This window comes from Lissotriton helveticus, chromosome 2_1, assembly GCF_964261635.1.
Source record: "Lissotriton helveticus chromosome 2_1, aLisHel1.1, whole genome shotgun sequence".
In the NCBI taxonomy this organism is placed as follows: Eukaryota; Metazoa; Chordata; class Amphibia; order Caudata; family Salamandridae; genus Lissotriton; species Lissotriton helveticus.
In genome coordinates, this window is record NC_136059.1 from 558,988,323 (window position 1) to 559,008,881 (window position 20,559).

Here is a 20,559-nt window from a genome sequence, read left to right on the forward strand (position 1 = left end):
AGGTGATCTCCAAGCTGCTTGTCAGGCTGCCAATCCCCTTAGAACAACTCCCTACCCTGACATAAAGAAATGTATCCTAGAACGTATGGGCATAGACGATGAAACCCACAGAATCAGGTTGCAACAAATCGAAGAGTGACCTCAAGAAACCCAAGGGCCTTATGCTACCAGATCAAAGGTGTGGCAGATAGATGGTTGAGACCACCAACCACTTCTAAGGAGGCAATCTTTGAGAAGATCTACCTAGAACAATGTCTTGCCTCTTTATACCCACTAATACAAAGGTGGGTGCACCAATTTACAGACCTCACCTTGGAGAAAGTGATGGCAATAGTGGCCGCTTTTTATAGTTCCCAGGCAGTAAAGATCGGCAGAGAAGAAGGCACCTGGAAAGAACAGGGAGGAAAATATTTGAGAGCAAGCAAACGAGCTCCTCCTCATAGAAAACCAGAGACAGTGATCCTTATACCCGGTACATCCCCATACCCCCTCATCCTCCTCTTCTCTCTGGGCCCCAATGTTTCCATTGTGGAGCTTTTGGTCACATTGCCCGTGCATGTTCCCAAAAAGAAGAGCCCATGGTGGTTGGGTTCACCTGGGCCCTATACTGCTCCACAAGTGAAAAAACCATATCTTTCCACCGGAAAGTGTTTGTTAATGGAGAACTAAGAAAAGGCCTGATTGATACGGGCTGCCTACAAAGCGTCATGAGGCCTCAAGTCATCCCTGGAGGGATACCACCCACAACAGGAGTAGTGAACATGCAGTGCATTCATGGGGATAGTAAAACATATCCCGTGACAAGCATATCTGTCCAACACCAACCGGCTAGACCTCTGTATCCCTACAGGTGGGCCTAATACCAAAACTGCCGGAGCCAATGGTTTTGGGAACTGATTATCCACTTATAAATGACCTACTCTGTGACAAATGGAAAGAAGGCACAAAATGGAAAGAGAAGGCCGCTTTTTCGCAAGTTCAGGAACTAAAATGGGTCAGAGGGAAAGATCAAAAAAGTAGAAAACAGAACAAAAGAGAAAAGAAGAGCTGGCCCCCAGTTTTCGTGACGGGTACAGGAAAAGGATTATGGGACCATAATAGGGATATTCGTTCTGCCCAACGAGAGGAACCTACTCTTAAAGAGGCATGGAGACAAGCCAAAGAACAAGAGGAACCCCTCCAAGTAGGTCCCCAATTATTTACCCAAAAAGGGCTGTTATATCGAAAGGGAGGGAAGACTATGCCCATCCAATTGTTAGTACCTCTGCCTTTTAGAGAGAAAGTCTTGTATTTAGCCCACAGTCACCTACTAGGGGGTATTTTGGAGCAGAAAAAAAAACCGAAAAAGCCATATTAGATAGATTCTATTGGCCAGGGATTTATAAACAAGTACGAGACTACTGTAAGAAGTGCTCAGTTTGTAAATAAAATAGCCGATATATTCCTCCTCGAGTTCCCTTAAGGCCCCTACCAATAATTGATGAACCATTCACTAGGGTAGGAATGGCCATTCTTCGCCCCCTTCTTTCCTCTCGCAGTGATTATCGCTATGTGCTGGTTTTAGTGGTCTATGCCAGGTGGTTTCCTGAGGCTGTAGCCCTTAGACAACCTAATACGACACAAATAGCTGAAGCCATGATAAACATCTTCTCACGTGTAGGTTTTCCAAAGGAAATAATCACTGATCAGGAAACTCCTTTCACATCCAAGTTAATACGACAAGTTTGTCAGCAACTAATCATTAAACAAATTCATACCTCAGTCTACCACCCTCAAACTGATGAGTTGGTGGAATGCTACAATGCCACCCTAAAGACCACCCTAAAAACTGCTGAATCTAGAGGCCCGGAAGTGGGAGGACATACTTCCCTTGGTTTTATTCGCCATTCGTTGTGGGCAACAAAAGAGCTTGGGGTATTCCCCCTTTGAATTGCTCTATGGTAGACAGCCCCGTACCCTTATCAACAGGGCCCGGGAAGAATGGGAGGAGGAAAAAGACACATTAAACCTCTTCTAGACTATGGAGCAATGTTGAAGTCACAACTCAACCAAGTCAGGGCAATTGTAAGATCCAACGTACAACTGGCCCAAAATAACCAGAAGGTCCAATATGACAAAACCACTAAAGAACGAACATTAAACGTATGGGATATGGCTCTGATTTTTTTTTATTTTTGTATTTCTTTTTATTGAAACTTATTAACAACATAAACAAAAAAAAAGAAATAATCAAGGCAAAACAAGCATTCGAATGGCGAAGCGTCCTGCGGGGAGGAAAGCATAAAATCATAATACAAACATTGACATTGCAGGATGGGAGGATTGAGGGATACAGCGAGTCCAGAGACAATCAAAGCAACATGGTAGCAGGAATGTCGGGTCAAGGGGAGGGAGGGTCCGCCACAATTTGTGTGATGGGGGGTGTACATATATCTCCCCGGTAGGAGATCCATTGACCCCAAATCTTACCCCACCTACGGGGCTTGCCACGGGCCACATACACCGTCTTCTCCCTGAACATACACCAGTCCATATTCTCCTTCCATACCAGAACTGTGGGTGGTCTCTGGGAGCCCCACAGCTGGGCGATATCCCTCTTAGCAATCATATTACCAAGGGTCACCCAATGAGTTTGTGACAGCTCATAGTCATTCGGTTCCCACACATTCAACAAACATCGTCTAGCTTCAGGCAACAACACAACACCCGTGACCTCTTCCATTACTGCATGCACTCGATTCCAGAAACGAGCAACCTCCGGGCACTCCCAGAGTATGTGAAGAAAGGTGCCCGGAAGGCCACAGCCACGCCTGCACAGCCCATCCGAAGCATAACCCATACTGACCAAGCGCGGACCGGTAACATAGATCCTGTGGAGAATCTTAAGCTGCACAAACCTAAGGCGGGCCGGAATTGCGACCTCTTTCGGCGAGGATATGGCATGCTGCCAGTCTTCGTCATCTAACTCCAAACCGTCGCCAGTCCAAGCTTGCCGGAGTCGCTGTAAATGGTCGGTCCTATCGTTTATCAACTTTTTATAAATAAGCGAAATCGTACTGTCTGGAACGTGCCCATCCAGCACCCGGTCCTCAAGCGATGACGCCTCCGGAACAATAGTACCCGGAGGGAAAACCGCCATTAGCGTGTGTCGGATCTGAGCATATCTAAAAAACTCCCTGTCACTCAGGTCATACTCCAATCTCAACTCGTCGAAGGTCTTAACCCTACCCTTAGTCCACATATCATTCACCCTGCATATACCAATCACGTCCCATCTATCAAAGCCTTTCGTCTTCCATAGGGAGCCCAGCCTCACGGAAGCATAAAGCGGAGTGGCGCGTGTAAGTCTATCCTTCCATCCCATGGCATCATTCGCACGATGCCAGACTTGCACCGCTATCTTGGTAGGGCCAGTGAGCAGCCTCCCTGCGGATTTCATATAAAGTGCCCTGTTGTAATCACCACCAGGTAGCAACCATCTATCCATTTCGAACGCGGGGTTAGACGTGGGATCGTACATGCAGTGATTAATCGCCCCCAGTTGGGAGGCCTAGTATAGCGCTTAATATCCGGGAGAGCGATTCCACCGTGGTACCAAGGAAGAGTCAACTTGGCAAGTGCTATGTGAGACCGTCCTCCCCATAACAAGTGTCGCTGCATGCTTTCAATCTCCCGAAAGTAGCTGGCCGGGACGATATCGCAAGTATTCTGTAGGGCATACAAAAATCGGGGCAGTGACATCATCTTAAATAGAGCCGCACGTCCAAGCGGGGACAACGGAAGTTTACGCCATGCAACAACATCGGATTGCAAGCGCTGAAGCGGGGGCAGCAGGTTACGTTCATAGCGAACCACAGGATCTAAAGTGATAAACACCCCCAAGTATCTGAAACCCGCGTGCACCACCTGTATTGGGCACCCACGCGGCAAGAGAGGAGCGTCTCCCGAGAGAACGTACACGCAGGACTTGGACCAATTGATCACAAGGCCAGAATTTTTACCGAAGGAAGTCAAGACATCGAATAGTACAATTAGCGACTTCCGAGGCGACATGAGGTATACCAGGATGTCGTCAGCATAGAGCGATATCCGGTCTTCGAAATCAGGGGTCCAGCGTATACCCTTCATTGACGGTTCCCAGCGCAGCCAAGCTGCCAAAGGTGCCAAAGCAAGAGCAAAAACAAGCAGAGACAACGGGCACCCCTGGCTAGTACCCCTCCCGAGAGAAAATGAGCCAGAAACACGACCATTAACAACTACCTGGGCCAAGGGGTCATGATATAATAGTTTCACCCAACAGATGAAAACTGGGCCAAACTTGGCGAGGACAGCCCAAAGGTACGGCCACTCCAGCATATCAAACGCCATTGCGGCGTACAAAGAAACCAAAATGGCCGATTCACGCAGCGAGGACGCTCTCACAAGGGCGCCATGTAAACGCCAAAGGTTCAGCGCCGTGTTCCAGTGCGGAATAAACCCGGACTGATCCGGATGGATCAGGTCGCAGACAACAGAGATTAAACGATTCGCAAGCACTTTAGCAAGGATCTTAGGCTCAGCGTTTAAGAGCGAGATGGCCTGTACGACGCGCAGCAATCCCGCGGCTTCCCTTCCTTGTGAATCATGACGATAGACGCAAGCCTTTGATCGGATGGAAGGGTACCCGCGTCTAGCGATTCTAAAAACATCGAGCGAAGATGTGGTGCTATTTTGTCTGGGCGCAGCTTATAAAGTTCGATGGGAAGACCATTCGGACCCGTGGCCTTTCCCGATCTCACAGAGCGGATTGCGGTCACGACCTCCTCGACAGAGAGTGTCGCGTCCATCAGGTCCCTATCCAGTTCTGACAAGCAGGGCAAAGCAATGTCTCACAGAAGCAGATGTGAATCCTGTTCCGGCCTGTCCGACACTGGGGAGTATACGGTTTGAAAATACTCAGAAAAACACTCCACAATCTCAACCGGGTCAGTCACTCTCACTCCATCCGCCCTCTCAATCAAAGGAACCACACGACTAACCCTCTCCTTCTTGTCCAACCAAGCTATCAACTTTCCAGCCTTATCACCCACATCATACAAACGGCCTTGCTGCTCTCTACTCATCACCTTGGCGGCATCAGTGACCAACACCCTATAGTCGGTTTGTTTGAGGTTGAAGAGGTGCAACCTGTCCTGGGTAACATCAGATTCCAGCTCTCTTTCTATGTCTGATATCTCAGTTTCAAGTCGGACCACTGCCTCACACTTACGTTTCTTAGCGTTATTAATTAACGATAAGGCGTGGCCGCGGATGACCGCCTTATAGGCTTCCCATAGCGAGACAGACGATGACACAGACCCCACATTCTCCACAAAATAATGGTCTAGTGATTTGATCAGTTCCGTACGGATCTTGGGGTCACGGAGATACCAAGGGTTGATCGGGGCTACCCGGCCCTCAGTTCCCGGTCCCGTTTCCATTACGAGCCATACAGGGGAGTGGTCTGAGATACCCCTAGACAGATGTCTAATCTCGTTAACAAGTGGGGCCTGTGTTGCGGGCATCAGGATATAGTCAAGCCTAGAAAGACTACCATGAGCGCCAGAGTGAAAGGTGTATTGTAATTGTCCAGGGTGTAGCAGCCTCCAGCAATCTATTAATCCCAGGGTGTCAAGGAAGCCACCCAGCCAGGACTGGGACCTCCCGAGATCCCTGGGCGGGTGGCGATCAACATTTCCGGAGACCACACATTTAAAATCGCCACCCACCACAAGGATGCCTTCCGGGAGCCCCAGTATCACCCTCCCCAGGTCAGCAAAGGTCGTTGTCTGAAGGCCAGGCGGGACATAAACGGAGAACAAAGTGACGACCTTCCCCTCCCACCGTCCAGTAATGGCAGCATATCGCCCCCTATCGTCAAGGACGACAGCATCTATCTCAAGGGGGAGGGAGACTCTAACCAAGATACCCACCCCCCTAGAGCCAGTTGTGAAGCCAGAGTGTGCCTGGAGACGGTAGCCCCTACGATTCATAGCATGGCAGGTATTGCCCATCAAGTGCGTTTCTTGCAACAGCACAACATCAGGGGAAAGACGTCTCAAGAGTTGTAACACCACGCCACGTTTTATCCTGTCCCCCAACCCGTTAACATTCCAACACAGCAATTTTAGCCCCCTACCCCCCATCCCAAACGTATTCGCAGCATCCACCCCACATTAGTCGCAATAGCCAAGTCCAAAAGTCCATCAGTATAGTGCCTTGAAGGGAACCAAACAACAACAACTTCCCCCCCTCCTCCCCCAAACCAACCCTTAAAACAAAACCCCCCACCCTGCACCCCTGCGTTAGACTCGAAGGCCCCCCCAACTTGCAGTGTGCCTGTCGCCCTAGCAAATAACTAATCTACGGAAAGAAACCCCAGAGGAGGAAGAGACTCACTCCCTCTGCCACCCCTGGAGGACCACCTTAATTAAGGCAAGTTAAAAGGACTGCAAACCATGCTGAGAGATCGATATGGAGTCCAGCGAACCCAAGTCAGATTACTATTCCTGGTCCATCAGTCCACCCTCTGCTCCACCAGAATATTCAGGGTGTTCCCGCTGCCTGGGCAGTGTGTCGAGCCAGTCACTTGCAGCCTCAGGGCGATCGAAGAAGAACGTCCGATCCCCATACTCCACACGTAGCCGGGCTGGAAATAGCATTGCGTATTTCATGTCCCTGTCTCTCAATCGTCTCTTCACTCCCTGAAACCCCATTCTTTGCTTCTGCACCAACTGAGTGAAGTCGGGGTAGAAACTCACCGTCGTATTCTCAAATTTCGTGGGGCCACCCAAACGCGATGCCTGCAGGATAGCGTCCCGATCACGGAAATGAAATATCCTGGCAATTATGGGCCGCGGGGTAGCACCCAGCTTAGGTTTACCCCCCAGCACTCTGTGCGCCCGCTCCACAGCAAAGAATTTACTCAGGCCTTTGGGTGCAAGATGATTGATGATGAGGTCCTCCACGATGAGGTCGACTTTTAAGTCTGAATTCTCAGGGACACCCACAATACGAACGTTGTTCCGCCTAGAACGACTTTCAAAATCTTCCAAACGATGGGAGAAGGAGTCATTAGAGGACCATAGGTCACGGACCTCCGTTTGTAGATAGGAGACATCCGTCGTGAGGCTAGAGGTCTTCAAGTCTAGGGATTTGACTTTTTCGTTCGTTTTAGCCAAATCCGCCCTGATCAAAGGAACATCGATCGCCACTGTATCCAGTTTGTGCGCCAGGGTCTCATACTGCGCACCGATTGAGGCCTGCATACTCGCAATGGCGCCCATAATATCGTGCAGAGTCGGGTCTTTGTCCGCCGCAGGGTCATCTCCCTTGTCCGCCGGGGACTTGCCCGTTCCACCGGGGGATCCCTTAGGATGAGTGTATCGGTCCATGACATTAGATTGTATGGAGCCCCCACGGTGAACAGTCTTGTTCTTCCGCTTTTCAACCTCGAGCTTGCCGGCCATTTTGGAAGCTGCGCCCCCGAGGGGACCCCGAGATCTGGTGAAAATGGCTACGTCGCAAACACCCACAGATGCTCAACCCAAGGATAGCGCGCTCCACGCCACACACCGAGCGGCGATATACAGTCCCGGCCCTGAAGTGGGACCGCGAAGCGTAGCAGTCCGTGAGCGGCGGGGCCAAGTCCGCTGCGTAGAAGGATCCGGGGCAAAAGCGAAACCAAAAGCCAAGCCAAGGCCAGGGTCGAAAGTAGGATCAGGGAAGCCGCTGTTGTTCAATTACCATCCAGGCAAGTCATCAACCTGAACCCGGGGCAGATCCGTGGAGCAGGCCAGGAAAGTTTGGACCACCATAAAATCGGTTTTCTCGGACCAAATCAAATTTTGAAAGCAACTATCATATCAGTTGAGTTTCATTTTCGATGATCCGTAGTCAGAACCAGGATTATAGTCAGGATAAACGCCGGAGGTGGCGAAGGTCCGGGAGCCCTGTGCTCACGCGACCATCTCGGTTGCGCGCGAAGCTCCTCCCCCTATGGCTCTGATTTAGATGCCCACTTCAGAGCACAAGTTGTTAAGCCAGTGGCAAGGCCCATATAAAATCATTGAGAGGATGACTCCTGTCACATGTAAACTAGAGATGGATCTGATTAGGAATAACACTCAAATCTACCACATCAACCTCATAAAAAAATGGGCGGGGCCTGCGCCTGTTTTTATTAGGAACTCAACCTCCGTCATTGGCAGAACAGAGTATTAACGAGAAATTATCAGAGACCCAAAAAAACGAACTAAGGGACGCCTTGCGTCCAGTGCAAGATGTGTTCTCCTTACTTCCAGGTAAAAAGTCCATCATAGAACATGCGATACACACAACCCCAGAGAAAAAAAGTTAGATTATGCCCTTATCGCATTCTCGATGCCAGAAGGAAAGTAATAGACAAGGAGGTCTGCCAGATGATAAAAATGGGAGTCATAGAAACCTCGAAAAGCGAGTGGTGCTCCCTGATAGTGATAGTTCCAAACCAGACGGATCTATATGCTTTTGCATTGACTTTAGGGAGGTGAATAAAATATCCAGGTTTGATGCTTACCCTCTACCTATTTTTGATGAGATGATAGGAAGATTAGGGAAGGCCCAATATATCAGTAAATTGGATCTATGTAAGGGGTACTGGCAGGTACCTTTGAAATAACAAGACAGGGAAAAAACAGCCTTCTGGGCCCCTGTTGGTTTCACTTCAAGGTTGCATGGGGCCCCTGCAACCTTTCAGAGGCTAATGAACATTTTAGTACAGCCTCATAGACTTTTCAGCTCTTATATGGAACACATAATCATCTATAGTTCAACATGGAAAGAACACTTGGAACACCTAACCCACATCATCCAAACCTTAGGTAAAAGTGGGCTAACAATTATTCCAGCTAAAAGCCACTTAGCTGCAAAATCAGTAAAGTACTTAGGGTACCTTTTAGGAGAGGGTTGCATAAAAACCCAAGAGGAGAAAGTGGCCGCAATAGCCCAAGTACCGTTTCCCAAAACCACGAGGGATCTTCGACTTTCCTGGATTACTGGGATACTATAGGAGGTTTATCCCGAACTTTTCACAGGTAGCCGCCCCCCTAACAAACCCACTGAGAAAGGATGTGCAAACAGAAAAGTGCCTTAGAGTTCCCACTCACTCAGAAGTACAGGCTTTTCAACACTTAAAACAACCTGAAGACTTTCTCCTTCTCACACTAGTTGTTAGCTCCTCAGATAGCACACATCTGGTCTCCCGCCTATATTACTTATCACAATCCATATGTCCTTCAGTGGGCCTTAAAGCAAGGATGGCCTGGGAGCAGGATCTAGGCAAAACATTAACTGATGTAATATGGTCACCCTGCTGTTCACAGACACAATACATTTCGTCCAACTACAAGCACAAGTTATTACATTTTAAATACCTCCATAGAGCAAACATCACTCCGAAGCTACTGTCCAAGATAAGTCCAACTGCCACTAGGGCATGTGTCAGGTGTATGGCGCTGGAGGCAGATTTTGGGCATCTAGCTTGGAACTGCGCACCCAGTTAGGCATATTGGAAAGAGGTTTTTCACCACCTGTCCCTTATGGTCGAACACACTTTGCGGCCTACACCACTAATAGCGTTGTTGGGATATGTCAAATCTGTTAAGTGGTGCATTAGGAAGTTCTCTGTGATAGCTCTCCTAGCAAAAGGCCAAGTCTCTTTGCTTTGGGGTCGAGCACAATCGCCAACAATAAAAAACTGGCTTTGCGACTTTATTTATTGTAATACAGCGAGTGATGTCTATGCCACACTGCTGCCTATGGCCTCTCGCCCTAGTGAAATTTGGCAAACACTCAAGGATTATTTGAAGCTCCACCCTGTGGATGAAACACTGGGGTAACTGTGTAAAATATCTAGGGATATACTGTCCCTGCTGGCTTGTCTAGGCGGATAATGTGCTACTTGCTACACAGATACTACGTACATTGGAATGACTCTCACCGACCCATTGATGTTGTCCAGTCTGTTACGTTATAAAAGAACCACTGGTAATTCCTATTGTTCAATTAATCTAAAATACTCCTGTCTTGTTGTTGTTTTCTTCATGACATGCAAGTGCCATATATTCTGGCTAAATGAGACATGACGGTATTGTCTACCCTCTTTTGTGTACTGATTGCATGGTTGTTTTCTGTAAAAATGCAATAAAACAAATTTAAAAAAAATATTCACATCTATTTTTCTATTCTGGTGTGGGATCTTTATGTGTGATGTTTTAACTGTTTTATTGTTTGAAGTGTTTCTCAAATACTTTACACATTGCCTCTAAGTTAAGCCTGACTGCTCTGTGCCAAGCTACCAGGGGGTTGAGCACATGTTAATTTGTGGTTTGCCGAGTCTTACCCTGACAAGGATTTTGGTTGCTGCTTGATCAGGGCTCACACCCCAGTCAACCAGTAACCCAATTTCTCACAACGATGAAGGATTTTTCATTGGTTTAGGACATGATTTGTATCTATATCACATTATACACCAGTACTAGAAAGTGTGTCTACTCCTATACAGGTTAGCACAACCAGTCCCATGCGCAGAGGGTTGGTGCCCAGGAGGGAGGGTTTATATGCACTAATGTGGAAGCCAAAGTTGCAAATCCGAGAAGGAGACATAATGCTGTGTTGCACTAATTAGTGATAACTATTTACATACTGCAGCGCTCTTCAGAGAGGAAGAAAATTGAGTAGAGAGCAGAAGCTTCTCTGTCTCAGGTGTATATTGGTAACACCTGCGCGCAGGTGCTGTACCGTGCTCTTTAGAGGAGGCACGTACACACTCTGCCAGTCTAAACCCTCAAGAGCCTCACAGTGGAGTCAACCACACAGCACTGGAGAGGATATCTGATTCACATGTACTTTCAGTACCTCAATCTAGGTGTGGTGGTGGGAGAGGGCTTTGGAGGAGGAAGAAATGAGGCCCAACTACATGCTTTTGCACCTTCTCATGTTTATAGACTAAGGTACATATTTATCAAAATGTAAAGCAGTGCAGCAAGTCACCTTGTTGTTCTGCATTACAGGGAAAGGGCAGATATGCACTGTATTTATCACAACAGGAAACATTTCTGTCTTTTTCCACCGCTGGCGCACAATGTGCTGCCTAGTGCCAACTCAGGCACTCTTGCACCATGGTGCAAGGGTGCCTGCTTTGTAAGCAGGATTGTTTTTGTGCCGGAAGAGACACCTTTCTGTACAAAAACAATCCCCTGAGGCACTTTCATCTTTGTGTGTGCGCTGCCAAATGCAGCGCATGTAGAAAGAGAAAAACACAAGGAGAAATGAAGCTATTTCTCCTTGTCACGCCTCCCCTGGGAAGGTGAAGCATTTTGGCTCATTACCAGGTCTACCTGTAATGGTTAAGCTGGGAGTGCATCAAAATCAGTGGAATTTGCATGGGAACATCCAGGTACCACACATTGAATGCCTCCCTGGTGCAGAGTAACACTATGCAGTCATTTGCACTGCATTGCGTTACTCTGTATTTATCAAGCCACTCAGGGCCACGTAAGGGGGCCTTGCGTGGCTTGATGAATTGCATCTTAGAGGTTGTGCTACTTTTGCACCATGTTGTGTGGTACAAAAGCTTTGCAACCCCTTGATAAATAAGGCCCCATGGGTCTAATTTACAGTTTGGCAGAAGGTTACTCCGTGACAAATATATCCCATCTGCGTTTTTACCAGTGTCATAGGGTATTTGCAAGTGTAATAAGGCAGACTGAATTTTGGTCACACTTGTGACAGAGTAACCCAATCCACCAAACTCTAAATCAGGCCCTAAAGTGTTGTGGCTTAATCGCTGGTGTGTGAAGGTAGAATCTTTGGACTGTGACACTCAGGTGTACACAATTACAAAAGACTAAAATAAACATGTGTGGAAGGTTAATCAAAATTAGAACAAGTCGGGCTTTGGGGTGTCATTTGGAATGTTTTGAATTATGGTGTGATTAGTAAAGGAAAAGGTTCTCCAGCCCCTAACTATATATAACATGTGATAATTAGCCACACTTTATAAAATAGTGTCTCATGAAAGAGTATATGAAAATTGGGTACTCTTTATCTTTCTTTTGATTATTCTCTCTGGGATAATGGCTCATGACTGGGAGTTTTTTTCACAGAGGTGACGAACTTTACTAAGTCAGAGATTCTTTGGATAATGTAATATTCTAAAAAATAAACAGCACGTGTTGCTTTCTACACAATTGGGCACAGGTTTCTATATGTGCTGGGGCATGCATTCACATACAAAAACAATAGCAAATGGAAACTCATAAGATCCTGTAAACCCGAAGGGGATTTCCTATCTGTTATTTAAAGGAGTTGATGTGAAAATCAAAACGTATGTATGTATATCTTTTTGAGCACATATATTTCATGCATGTAGAGCGCTGCTAGTGGTATGGACGTTCACTTGCTGGCTTCTTGCTCAATGGCTTTCCTTACTGCTCTCGTGTTTGCCCTTCATATAGAGCATTGATTCTTTACCATCCTTTTGATTGGATGACTTGTATCCGTCCATAACTCACATTCAGGAAATACTTTTTCTCATATTTTTTGCGCACACAATGGGCCTGCATGTGTTTTGTTGCTCTCTCCTCACGTGCAGCGTCCCCTTTCACTTTGTTGTACCCCTCTCTCTGTGTGTTGCTCCCCATCCATCCAAACATCTCTGTAAAAGCACATCAACAGGTAAATTTTTTCCAGGGTTGACCGAAGAGTGGACTTTACCTTGATTTTTAGGTCTCGCGCAGCGAGAGACCTATTGTCAGCGTGATGCCTCCCAAGGGAGACAGACCGGGGCACGCGCCGATTGGGGTCTGTGGACGCGCTTCTGAGACGCGCATGCACAGACGCACACACAGCCCCTGCTTTCGCTTGGCCCGCATGCCCTAACGGCGCACACACACACACAGCCAGCCTCCCCACCCACCTGCGCACACACACGCACACGCGCGCACACACACACTGCCGCCTCCTGCGCACACACACAAACACACACACCGCGGCCCCGCCCCCCCCCCCCCCAATTTGCGCCACTCCTGTCTTCTGCAGCGCCACTGCTGCTCTCTGGCACTCCGTGGATGCGGGCTTCACGCAGGAGGCGGAAGTCCCGCCTCACGACCGGCTTCACGCTCCTGAACTTCCGGTTGCTAGGCCTGGTTACATCCCTTGTGCACGGAATGCCATGATCGTCTTGTTTGTTGACTGTGATGAACTAAGGATGCATCTGACTGAGATGAGAATTGTAATCTTGGGATCGGTAGTAGTCGATACCCCTTATATCTGCCTTATATAGTATCAAAAATATTACTGTGTAAATTCGAAGTGCTTTTCCAAATCTGCTACTCAGAAGAGGTTTTCCAAATGTCTTTTTTTTTTTTTTTTTAAATCTCTTTATTATTAGCAGGGTAAATGTGAACATTACATCGTATTGTAGCATAATCATAAAGCAAGTATGTCTGTACGTACACATATTCATATAGGTTTTCCAAATGTCTTAATTATTTTTTGTGTTGTGAAGATTTTACGAGAAAATGTCGAGTGTTGTGTGTATGTCTTAGCGAGGCAATTCTGAACTAAGCTTTTGAGAAATAATTATTACAGTAGTGCGAAGTTAAAAAAAAAACTAATCCTTTTACCGTCTTTTTTTGTAAATACCATTCTTATCACTTCACTTTCTATCAGTTGTCAGGAAAAATCGAAAGGAAAGGTCAGTTTTTAGGGATGTATGACATTACAACCCATGCTTTTACCACGCATGCCTTTACAACGCGGTATTTACAACGCATGCCTTTACAACACATAGCGCTTTGGGGTGCTGGATAGTGAATAGTTTAATTTACTATTCCAACTCGAGTCCCCGTGGATAGTAGGGAAGGTGTTGGATAGTAAATTAAATCTATTCCCTATCCTAGAGCGCCCTCCAGCGCAATGCGTTGTAATGGTTTGCGTTGTAAATACCGCGTTGTAAAGGCACTACGTTGTAAAGGTTGCGTTGTAAAGGTTGTTCACCGTTTTTAGTTTAAAAAAAAAAAGCACCTTTTCAAGTGAAAAAACACGCGTCTTTATCAGTGACTGCATGTGTTCCCTAGTTTAGTTCATGGAAATGTTAGTAAGTGGCAACAGTTGTTGCAAACTCAGCCTTGGCCAGCGACTTTGCCCTTGGAATCACTATACAGAGGCTAATACAATGGCAAGTCCTGAAAACGTTTGCTCAAGCACCGCTGCTCGTGGATTTCAAGGAAACAGCAGCACCTGTGCCTGTACTTTGTGCCAGTAGCTAGACACAAAACATATATCAAACCAAATTTGTCCAGAAATAACATCTCTGATTAAGAAACAATACAACTTAAGGAGAATATGAGATTGCTGATCTTATGTTTGAGGAATTTACAGAAGCGCTTGATTATTTTTATGGCCTGTGCTTTGGAAGAACAATACTGACATTACAGAATTATGCCAACAATATTATTTTTCCGGCTTCTGCTTTTGCCATTTATTTTTCCTGCCACAATTAATCCAGCCTTCATAACATGTTTCGACTCAGGGACATGTGATATGTATGACCTTCTGTTTGAATAATGCATTACTGGTTTGTTCAGTTGTTTTAATTTTGGACAGCTCTCTTAATACAAAGTTTTGCTAGCGACAGATAGCACTAATATCATGGATGAATATGGATATCCCACAATAGTTTCTTCTTGAATGCTTTTTCCTACCTTGTGAGTCTTTCTTCTCATTACAGCATATTGGATTGCTGTTTGCAAGTTTGCCAACCAATCTCGTAAGAACTGTGCATCAAGCCGTAAATATGGCATGTAGAGTACTTGCATTCAATATTTCCTTATGTTAATATGGTAACTAACTTCGAAATCACTAGCGTAGAATTTACTATGCGTTTATGATCCTTCAGTCCCTTTCAATGTTCACTAATCCTATAGTTGCAAGATTTCGTTTTTTTTCTTAACTAACTGAAAACTGGCGTCTGTCTCCCTGTTGTCATTCCACTCTGTTGTGCAGGATTGGTCCCAGTCTTTTTCCTCAAATTTTCAACTGTAATTTCTAGGAAGGGAATAGAAATGTTTATCTTCTGGAAATTTGCAGCTTCTATCTTCAGTCTTTGGTCCACTATTCTCTCTGTCTATGTAGAGAAGTCTTTTTTCTAGTTCCTTGTTTTTCTTTAACACTTCATGCCCAACAGTCGGCTTATTTGATAAAAATTCATATTTCCGTTCCAGGTTGTTTCTTGTCCTTCTGAATTTCCCCCTAAAATTAAACAAGATTTTCCACACACTTAACACTTAAAAATTCAGCAATTTTTTATCTTGTCATTCCTCCTGGACGTTGGCGTTTGATTTGTCTGAGAGCTAACGTCATTTTGTTTCCTCATCTGATATCGAATGTACTTTGGCTGACATCCCTCTCCTATATTCTAATGATCAGCTAAATGGACCCTTTTTTCGACTCTCTTAAAAAGACAAATTTCAAGGTATTTGCCAGAATCGATTTAACATTTTAAAAGTATTTTCTATTATCCTATCTGTAGGCTGTCTTGGTCTTAATTGGATCTCATTCTAATTCTTTTTTTTCTTTGTCATAAATATCAATCACAAACAAACGTAACCCACACATTGGCTCGTTATAACTTTTTATATCTTCTGCTTTTCCCTTTACTTAATATTTTTTTCCTCTCCAAAACCCCACTCCCCCATTTACAATCATCACTCATCTCTTTAGATGACTTTTCAATGCATTGCGTTTGAAACAGATTTGAATATGGCTCAGTGAGTTAAAAATTTGCCCTGACATGTGCTGTAACCTGCTACAATTCTACAATTATCCTGTTTGGTGCTTCTGTACTAATTTGTATACATCAAGGGCCAGATGTACGGCCTTTACATTTTGCAACTCGCAAATTGTGTTGCTTTCCGACTGGCAATTTGCGACTTGCAAAATGCAATTTACAACAGTGTCTCAGACACTGTTAGCGATTCCTAATGGGGTCGCAAATTGCCTGCCTCATTAATATTTATGAGGCAGGTGCTATTTGCGACCCCATTAGGAATGGCCAGCACTCCCAGGGATGGTGGCCTGCTGGGGTCAGCCTACCACCATGTCTGTGACTGCTTTTTTAATAAAACAGTTTTTTTGGTCGAGCTGGTGTACTCCAGCGAAGTATCTATTGTTGGCCACTTCCTGGGAATCTGAGACAGTGGTTGTTCACGCGCAGATTGTTGGCCACTTCCTGGGAATCTGAGACAGGGGATGTGCACACGCAGGGGATTCTCCCATGTGAGTGCGCACGTTCACCCACACGCCGTGCACATCTCCTGTCCCACATTGCCAGGAAGTGCATAACACATACACACAAACACACGCGTGCACAGACACACACAAACAGACACACGCGTGCACACACATGCACACATCCCCCCACCCACACGCGCGCACACATGCGCACACATCCCCCCTCTCACTCACCGGACTCAGCCAGCGGGTCAGGGTCAGTCTCAGCAGCCCCGTGTTACCTCTGGTGATTTCGGCATTCAGCGTGCAGGGTTCTGGATGTTCTCCCGGCGGTTCCTTCCTGTTTCTTTTGCAGGACCCGCCCACGTCCCAACGAAGGCTGCCTGACTTCCGCTATGTCGCCTCAGTTCTTCAGGAACACCGGGCTTTCAATGCTCTTGCAGCGCCCGTTTTATGAGCACTGCTGTTTTTATTTTCACTACAAGGCTGTTTCAAAAACAACCTCGTCTTCCATTTCAGCGGAGGACTTGTCATATTTTCTCGGTGGCTGTGTTCCTGGCGCTGTTCTGGGGACATGAAGACATTGAGGCCGCTCTGCACGGCAACAGTTGTCGGAATCCCCTTTACATTAAGGCTCCCGCCCATCCCTACCATCGTCGCATTTTTCAAAAGACGGGGCATAAAGACATTGAGGCCGCTTGCCTTGCACGGGAAGAGTTGCCGAAATCCCCCATTAGAAAGCCTCCATTCTTTTTTGTCCGAGCTCTGCAGAAACTTATGATAGGCGAGCAGCGGGTGTTTAAGGTAGTTGGCTGGAATATGAAGCTCAGTGTGGTGATGCTGACGTGTGGCGGTATGAAAGCGATTTCTCCCCCACTCCCTTCCTTATAGTCCATATTGGAGTAGGGATTGGAACATTGTGATTCTAAACTGCATTGCCATGTGAACATGTCTGGGGAAGAGTCTGCTGGGTAGCTTCTTGTTCCTTTATCTGTGCTGGGGCAATGTGCTCCTCCCCCACGCCCCACTGTAGGCAATGTTCCGTGGCTGGTTGTGGTACATGTTGATTGCAGTAACGTTTCGAGTTTGAGGGGTGACTTTTCTTGAATGAGGGGGGGGGAAAGTCCTGGAATACAATATAGGTATATATGCCCGGCTGTTGGCTTCCGCATCCCACGCCCTTCTAGGCGCAGTCATGTCAGACATTGGTATCAGCCAATGTTAAACACCAAAGACAGAAGCTGATGGCGGTGTCTCGTGGCAGTCGCTTCCAGCTCAGTCTGTTTAAAGAGGTTCTTTTCATTTCTGAACAGCGCCCTTCCTGTAAACAGCGCCCTTCCTGTAAAGCCAGAAGTCCTAGCCCTAAGGGTTTTTACCAGATGGGGTAACTAGTAGAAAGTGCCCCAAGAACAATAAATAACAATGTGTTTAATAATCTATTCATACAAAAAACTCTTGGATATTAAATAAAATAAATTATAAAGCAATCTACAAGTGAGCGACTTAGCCTTTCCTGCTGGGCGCCAAGCCCTGTCGCATTTGCTGCACGTGTATGAGCTTACTTGCAAAAATTGTAGTGCCTCTTTTTGATGGGCCTTTCGTATTTGCCACCCGGTAGCCTTCGATGAAGCTGTGGGTTTTGCAAACAATATCTCCTTTCATAGTGTGCTTGTGAACCGGCGCCAAGATTCAAACCCGGCTCCCCACCTCCAAGGTCGACAGGTCATGCCGTTACACCACATCCTCTGTCCTGTCGCTTCACTGTATTTTTTTACCATTTAATCTGTAGCACTCCGAACAAGTGCATGTTTTTGTAGACTGATCCCCCAACATTGCTGCACCCGCCATCCTCTGCCCTGGTCATTACTTTCACCTGTCATTGCTTGTTTGTATGTTCTTTTTCATTTCGTACTTTACCCCTATGCCACTGTTTCCCCTCCATCCTTGTTTTTTTAGGGGACTTGTTTGCATGTTTGGACGTGGCTGAGTGGGAAACAAATCGTTTCTCTTTTATTGTAGAAGCAACCTTTCAAATATGTGTTCCTGCTATCCACGTGAGTTGGCAATTACATAAAACATGCTATTTCTGTGAGAAGGGCGTGGTTAGGCTTCGACTCTAGATTTCTTCTCCCTTACTATACCACTCTGCCGCCCTCACTCTACCACCCTCACTCTACCGCTCTACCGCCCTCACTCTACCACTCTACCGCCCTCACTCTACCACTCTACCGCCCTCACTCTACCACTCTACCGCCCTCACTCTACCACTCTACCGCCCTCACTCCACCACTCTACCGCCCTCACTCTACCACTCTACCGCCCTCACTCTACCACTCTACCGCCCTCACTCTACCACTCTACTGCCCTCACTCTACCACTCTACCGCCCTCACTCCACCACTCTACCGCCCTCACTCTACCACTCTACTGCCCTCACTCTACCGCCCTCACTCTATCTATCGCCCTACCTCTATCTATCGCACCACCACAGCATCACTCAGGGGCACAACAACATCACTATGCGCTACTACAGCATCACTGAACGCCACAGCATCACTCGTTGCCACCACAACATCACTCAGCGCCACCACAGTATCAATCTGTGCAACCATTCAACAACAACTGGTTCAAATATGTGCTCTCAATGTTTCAAGTTTAATTACAAATGTCACAAAGAGATTTTAATATTTCACTTCCGTTTCTTGGGTTTTTGTCACAATAAAATACACTGGACATAATCTTCACAAAAGTTATTTACAAAAGTTTAAGGTATTGCCAATATAAATTACAATAACTTTTATTTAGGTATTAATTATTTTAAAAAAATAAAAGCCATTGTTATTTGTAATATCAATACATCTAAGTCACGTAAATACAACACATATTGCATTACAAATGCTTTAGGTGTCACATTTGCGAAAGTTAAAACTATTGGAATTGTAAATGACAAAGCTTTTAATTTAGCTATTTTCAAAACCAACACATAAATATAAAGTTTGACATTTACAATACCAATAGCTCAAACTTTCCTAATGCAAGACCTATTGCATTGCAAATGCTTGTTTTTATCGCCTGCCTTTCACATTTTGAATAAAAGCTGAGCTTATGGCACATAAAGACATGTATCATGTTGGTTGAGGGGCAGCTTGCTGCATTCACTCAGACCACCATCTAGGCAGAAGGTGAACTTAGAGTGACTTCTCCTGGAGGCCCATACAGCTTTGCCTCAGGCTACTACAGAGCATCAGATGGCTGAAGACTTTAACCTTCAACCTTCAAGAAAGGCCTCTGTGTTATTTGTAATTGGAATAACCTGTAACCGATGTTTTTAATTCTGTAGAGAGTTTCCTGCATGGAATTGAAAAAACATCATACCATTTATGGAGAATGAAACTATTGAATTCATGTTTAGTTTAAAAATACCTTACCATATGTGTATTTGGAAAAGTTTTTTCTTACAAGCGACCTTTGGCAAAGCCAATAGCTTAGCACTTTAACTATAAAAGCAAGAGCTATTGGCTTGGTCAGTGCTTGTTCAACATATAAAAGTTCTCCCAAACCATATATTGGCATGCTTTAAGAAGTCACTAAATAGAAGAGGTGTCTTTTGCTGCCATAAGAGAAGATCCTTAGTGTGCTGCCATCTTACAATGCTACCTCCAGTTTGTCTGAAAGGTCTTTTCAGCCTGTAAGAGGTTCCTTTATCAATTCACGTTTCAACAGACGTTGCTCACAAGTGGCTGGAGAAAATAGGTTTTATATAGAACTTCACACTGACCTTTTGTTGTGTTTAAGTAACATAAATAGCAGATGCAACTATTAGCATAGTAATGGTATTAAACACACTTTCCTCAAAAATATGGAAAGCTGACATCGGAAGAGTAACATAGAGGAAATAGTTGCAAAAGTCAAAGAGGCAGGGACACGGTAATCATGGGCATCCGCAGAAATTTTTCCAGTGGGGGGCTAACCTGGCAAACGAAGGGGCGTGGCTAATGTTAATCAATAGGGGTGGGGCTAAAATGGCAGACAATCAGAATCGGGTAATGCTCAGGCCAAGCTGAGAAAAAAAAGTGGTGAAACCTGCATTTGAAACTGAACAATTAGAGCACACATACAAACCCTAATATTACCCCCTGGCCCCTTAACACTCATACATTCCCTGATCCCTAAAATTAGCCTCCTGGCACCCCAAAATCCATAACCCATACCCGCCCTGACCCCTAAAATTGTCCCCCTGGCACCCCAATACCCATACCCGCCCTGA